Below are 6000 nucleotides of genomic sequence, written 5' to 3'. Positions count from 1 at the left end.
AGTTGATCATTCCCTCTTCTTTTGTATTATACGGAAGGAGATGAACTACCATTGGTGCTTAAAAATTGTACTCTTAAGTAACTGCTGCAGATTCAATGTTTGTGTGTCCCCCCAGAATTTATATGCTGAAGCCTTAACTCCCAGTGGAGGTAAACAATAGAAATTTATTGTCTTTTAGTTCCAGAAGCTAGAAGGTAAAGGTCTGGCAGGGTTGGTTTTTAGTGAGGGTCCTCTTTGTAGCTTGCAGACAGCAGCCTTCTAACTGTTTTCACAAGGCAGGTGAATGAGAAACACTTTCTGGTGTCTTTTCCTATAAGGAAGCTAATAATTTTGACCTAATTTAACCTTAATTACACTCCTAGAGGCCTCATCTTCAAATATAGCCCTGCCCAGTGAGGAAGATGGATCCAGGTCCCACCTACAGAAGCAGTCTGGCCACAATCTGCCACAGCCACTGTGCTGTGCTGTGCTGTGGGGAATACTGCCTAGTCCAAACCACCCAGCCTCCCTAGCCCTGGCAGGGGGAAACCACCGACTAGAGCTGCAGTAATGGCGGTCGCTTCTCCCGCCAGAGACTCAGTCATCTTAGGCAGACTCCAGGCTGCTGTACTGGCCAGCCAGGATTCCAAGCCAGTAGGTCTTAGCTGGCGGGGATCCATGGGAGTGAGACCCGCTGAGCAAGGCTGCTTGGCTCCCTGGCCTCAGGCCCCTTTCCACAAGAATGGACAGATCTTCTGCCTCTGGAGTTCTGGGAGCCGCCAGATTATGTAAAAACTCCTGCAGCTCAGTGCCTGCCCAAACAGACGCCCAACAGAGCAGCTATGCCATGAGTCTGCCCAGTTTTGTGCTTGGGGCCCAAGGCCCTGGTAGTGTAGGCTCACGAGGGAATCTCTTGACCCACGCGTTGCAAAAATCCATGAGAAAAGCATCGTGCCCCCAGTAGGCAGCACATTCCCTCACCTCCTCCCTTGGCTGGGGAAAGGAAGGTCCCTTTGCCCCGTGCAGCTGCCAGGTGAAGCTGTCACCTCATCCTGCTTTCCCTTGCTCTCTGTGGGTTGCACCAACTGCCTAATCAGTTCCAAAGAAAAAACCTGGGTACCTCAGTTGGAAATGCAGAAATCACTCACCTTTTTGTTCGTCTCAGTGGGAGCTGCAGATAGGCGCCGTTTCTACTCAGCCATCATGGCCCTTCCCCTTTCTTTTCTTCTTATAAAGCCACCAGTTCAATCATGAGGGCCGCAACATGATGACCTTATCTAATTCTAATTATCTTCTAAAGGTCATACCCCCAAATACCATAAACATACAAGTTAGGAGATTAAGTTTCCAAAACATGAGATCTTATAGACAAATTCAAACCACACCACAGTCCAAGCAGACTAACACAGCAAAAATCACCAGTTCTTTTTTCTTATTTAAAATTTACAGTCTGTGATATACTTGACATAATATATTTGAAAATACCCTGAAAATAGAACAAGTGCAAAAACGAAAGATGATAGTCACCCTACTTGAAAATGCGAGTTTTTTTAATCTTTTTTTTTTCTTTTTTGGTCTTTTGTCACTTACTATATTTTGGGCATGTTTCTTTTTTTTTTTTTTCCAATATACTTTAAGTCCTATGGTACATGTGCACAACGTGCAGGTTTGTTACATACGTATCCATGTGCCATGTTGGTTTGCTGCACCCATTAACTCGTCATTTACATCAGGTGTCTCTCCTAATGCTATCCCTCCCCCATGCTCCCACCCCAGGACAGGCTCTAGTGTGTGATGTTCCCTGCCTTGTGTCTAAGTGTTCTCATTGTTTAATTCCCACCTATGAGTGAGAACATGCGGTGTTTGGTTTTCTGTTCCTGTCTTAGTTTGCTGAGAATGATGGTTTCCAGCTTCATCCATGTCCCTGCAACGGACATGAACTCATCCTTTTTTATGGCTGCATGGTATTCCATGGTGTATATGTGCCACATTTTCTTAATCCACTCTATCATTGATGGACATTTGGGTTGGTTCCAAGTCTTTACTGTTGTGAATAGTGCTGTAATAAACATATGTGTGCATGTGTCTTTATTGTAGCATGACTTACAATCCTTTGAGTATATACCCAGTAATGGGATCGCTGGGTCAGATGGTATTTCTAGTCCTAGATTCTTGAGAAATCACCACAGTGTCTTCCACAATGGTTGAACTAGTTTACACTCCCACCAACAGTGTAAAAGCATTCCTATTTCTCCACATCCTCTCCAGCATCTGTTGTTTCCTGACTTTTTAATGATCACCATTCTAACTGGCATGAGATAGAATCTCACTGTGGTTTTGATTTACATTTCTCTGATGACTGAGAATGATGAGCATTTCTTCATGTGTCTGTTGGCTGCATAAATGTCTTCTTTTGAGAAGTATCTGTTCATATACTTTGCCCACTTTTTGATGGGGTTGTTTTTTTCTTGTAAATTTGATTAAGTTCTTTGTAGATTCTGGATATTAGCCCTTTGTCAGATGGGTAGATTGCCAAAATTTTCTCCCATTCTGTAGGTTGCCTGTTCACTCTGATGGTAGTTTATTTTGCTGTGCAGAAGTTGTTTAGCTTAATTAGATCCCATTTGTCTATTTTGGCTTTCACTCATGATTTGGCTCTCTGTTCATTTATTATTATAAAGGTATGTATCTTAAAGTACAGTACTTTATTAGGGAAAAGAAGTTGCTTTTAAAAGTTAAGAAACTCGAGTAAGTTCCAAGATGGCCAAATAGTAAGAGCTCTGATCTACAGCTCCCAGTGTAATTGACACAGAAGATGGGTGATTTCTGCATTTCCAACTGATGTACCTGGTTCATCTCATTGGGCCTGGTTAGATAGTGGGTGCAGCCCATGGAAGGCAAGCCGAAGCAGGGCAGAGCATCACCTCACCTGGGAAGTGCGGGGGGTTGGGGGATTTCCCTTTCCTAGCCAAGGGAAGCCATGACAGACTGTTCCTGGAAAAATGGGGCACTCCTGCCAAAATACTGTGCTTTTCCAATGATCTTAGCAAATGGCACACCAGGAGATTATATCCCTTGCCTGGCTCAGTGGGTCCCAAGCCCACAGAGCCTTGCTTTACTGCTAGCACAACAGTCTGAGATCCACCTGCAAGGCAGCAGCCTGGCAGGGGGAGGGGCATCTGCCATTGCTGAGGCATGAGAAGGAAAACAAAGAAGCCAGGGAAGCTCAAACTGGGTGGGCCCACTGCAGCTCACCAAGGCCTGCTGCCTCTGTAGACTCCAGCTCTGGGGGCAGGGCATAGCTGAACAAAAGGCAGCAGAAACTTCTGCAGACTTAAACGTCCCTGCATGACAGCTTTGAAGAGAGCAGTGGTTCTCCCAGCATGGTGTTTGAGCTCTGAGAATAGACAGACTGCCTCCTCAAGTGAGTTCCTGACCCCCGTGTAGCCTAACTGGGAGACACCTCCCAGTAGGGGCCAACTGACACCTCATACAGGTGGGTGCCCCTCTGGGACGATGTTTCCAGAGGAAGGATCAGGCAGCAATATTTGCTGTTCTGCAATATTTGCTGTTCTGCAGCCTCCACTGACAAACAGGATCTGAAGTGGACTTCCAGCCAAATCCAACAGACCTCCAGCTGAAGGACCTGACTGATAGAAGGAAAACTAACAAACAGAAAGAAATAGCATCAACATCAACAAAAAGGATATCCACACCAAAACCCCATCTGTAGGTCACCAACATCAAAGACCAAATGCAGATAAAACCACAAAGATGGAGAGAAACCAGAGCAGAAATGCTGAAAATTCTAAAAACCAGAATGCCTCTTCTCCTCCAAAGGATCACAGCTCCTCACCAGCAACAGAACAAAGCTGGACGGAGAATGACTTTGATGAGTTGACACAAATAGGCTTCAGAAGGTCAGTGATAACAAACTTCTCCGAGCCAAAGGAGGATGTTTGAGCCCATCATAAGGAAGCTAAAAACCTTGAAAAAAAGATTAGATGAATGGCTAACTAGAATAAACAGTGTAGAGAAGACCTTAAATGATGTGATGCAGCTGAAAACCATGGCACAAGAACTACATGATGCATGCACAAACTTCAATAGCCGATTTGATCAAGTGGAAGAAACGGTATCAGTAATTGAAGATCGAATTAATGAAAAAGAGTGAGAAGACGACTTCAGAGAAAAAAGAGTAAAAAGACACAAACAAAGTCTCCAAGAAATAGGGGACTATGTGATATGTTTGATTGATGTACGTACCTGAAAGTGACAGGGAAAATGGAACCAAGTTGGAAAACAGTCTGCAGGATATTATCCAGGAGAACTTCCCCAACGTAGCAAGGCAGGGCAATGTTCAAATTCAGGAAATACACAGAACACCACAAAGATACTCCTCAGGAAGAGCAACCCCAAGACACATAACTCTCAGATTCACCAAGGTTGAAACGAAGGAAAAAAAATGTTAAGGGCAACCAGAGAGGAAGGTCGGGGTACCCAAAAAGGGAAGCCCATCAGACTAACAGCGGATCTCTCAGCAGAAACTCTACAAGCCAGAAGAGAGTGGGGCCAATATTTAACATTCTTAAAGAAAAGAATTTTCAACCCATAATTTCATATCCAGCCAAACTAAGCTTCATAAGTGAAGGAGAAATAAAATACTTTACAGACAAGCAAATGCTGAGAGATTTTTGTCACCACCAGGCCTGCCTTGCAAGAGCTCCTGAAGGAAGCACTAAACATGGAAAGGAACAACCAGTACCAGCCACTGCAAAAACATGCCAAATTGTAAAGACCATACATGCTAGGAAGAAACTGTATCAAATAAGGGGCAAAATAACCAGCTAACATCATAATGACAGGATCAAACTCACACATAACAATATTAACTTTAAATGTAAATAGGCTAAATGCCCCAATTAAAAGGCACAGACTGGCAAATTGGATGAAGAGTCAAGACCTATCAAAGTGCTGTGTTCAGGAGACCCATCTCACATGCAGAGACACATATTGGCTCAAGATAAAGGAAGGGAAGAAGATCTACCAAGCAAATGGAAAGCAAAAAAAGCAGGGGTTGCAATCCTAGTCTCTGATAAAACAGACTTTAAACCAACAAAGATTAAAAGAGACAAAGAAGGCCATTACATAATGGTAAAGGGATCAATTCAACAAGAAGAGCTAACTATCCTAAATATATATGCACCCAATACAGAAGCACTCAGATTCATAAAGCAAGTCCATAGTGACCGACAAAGAGATTTAGACTCCCACACAATAATAATGGGAGACTTTAACACCCACTATCAATATTAGACAGACCAACGAGACAGAAAGTAAACAAGAATATCCAGGACTTGAACCCAGCTCTGCACCAAGTGGACCTAATAGACATCTACAGAACTCTCCACCCCAAAACAACAAACTGTACATTCTTCTCAGCATCACATCGCACTTATTCCAAAATTGACCACATAGTTGGAAGTAAAGCACTCCTCGGCAAATGTAAAAGAACAGAAATCACCATAAACTGTCTCTCAGAACACAGTGCAAACAAACTAGAACCCAGGATTGAGAAATTCTCTCAAAACTGCACAACTACATGGAAACTGAACAACCTGATTCTGAATGACTACTGGGTAAATAACGAAATGAAGGCAGAAATAAAGATGTTCTTTGAAACCAATGAGATCAAAGACACAACATACCAGAATTTCTGGGACACATTTAAAGCAGTGTGTAGAGGGAAATGCATAGCACTAAATGCCCACAAGAGAAAGGAGGAAAGATCTAAAATCAACACCCTAACATCACAACTAAAAGAACTAGAGAAACAAGAGCAAACGCATTCAAAAGCTAGCACAAGGCAAGAAACAACTAAGATCAGAGCAGAACTGAAGGAAATACAGACACAGAAAACCCTTTTAAAAATCAATGAATCCAGGAGCTGGTTTTTTGAAAAGATCAACAAAATTGATAGACCGCTAGCAAGACTAATAAAGAAGAAAAGAGAGAAGAATC

General features: G+C 43.0%; 1 pseudogene; it reads right to left on the bottom strand.

Moving 5' to 3' along the window:
- Positions 1 to 585: 585 nt before the first annotated feature.
- The window catches only part of LOC101152396 (ras-related C3 botulinum toxin substrate 1-like), a 44735-nt pseudogene continuing 39320 nt past the window's right edge, over positions 586 to 6000 (bottom strand).

Source organism: Gorilla gorilla, chromosome 5 (assembly GCF_029281585.2).
Source record: "Gorilla gorilla gorilla isolate KB3781 chromosome 5, NHGRI_mGorGor1-v2.1_pri, whole genome shotgun sequence".
NCBI lineage: Eukaryota > Metazoa > Chordata > Mammalia > Primates > Hominidae > Gorilla > Gorilla gorilla.
The sequence above is the reverse complement of the archived record's forward strand: the minus strand, read 5'-3'. Positions and strand labels throughout refer to the sequence as shown.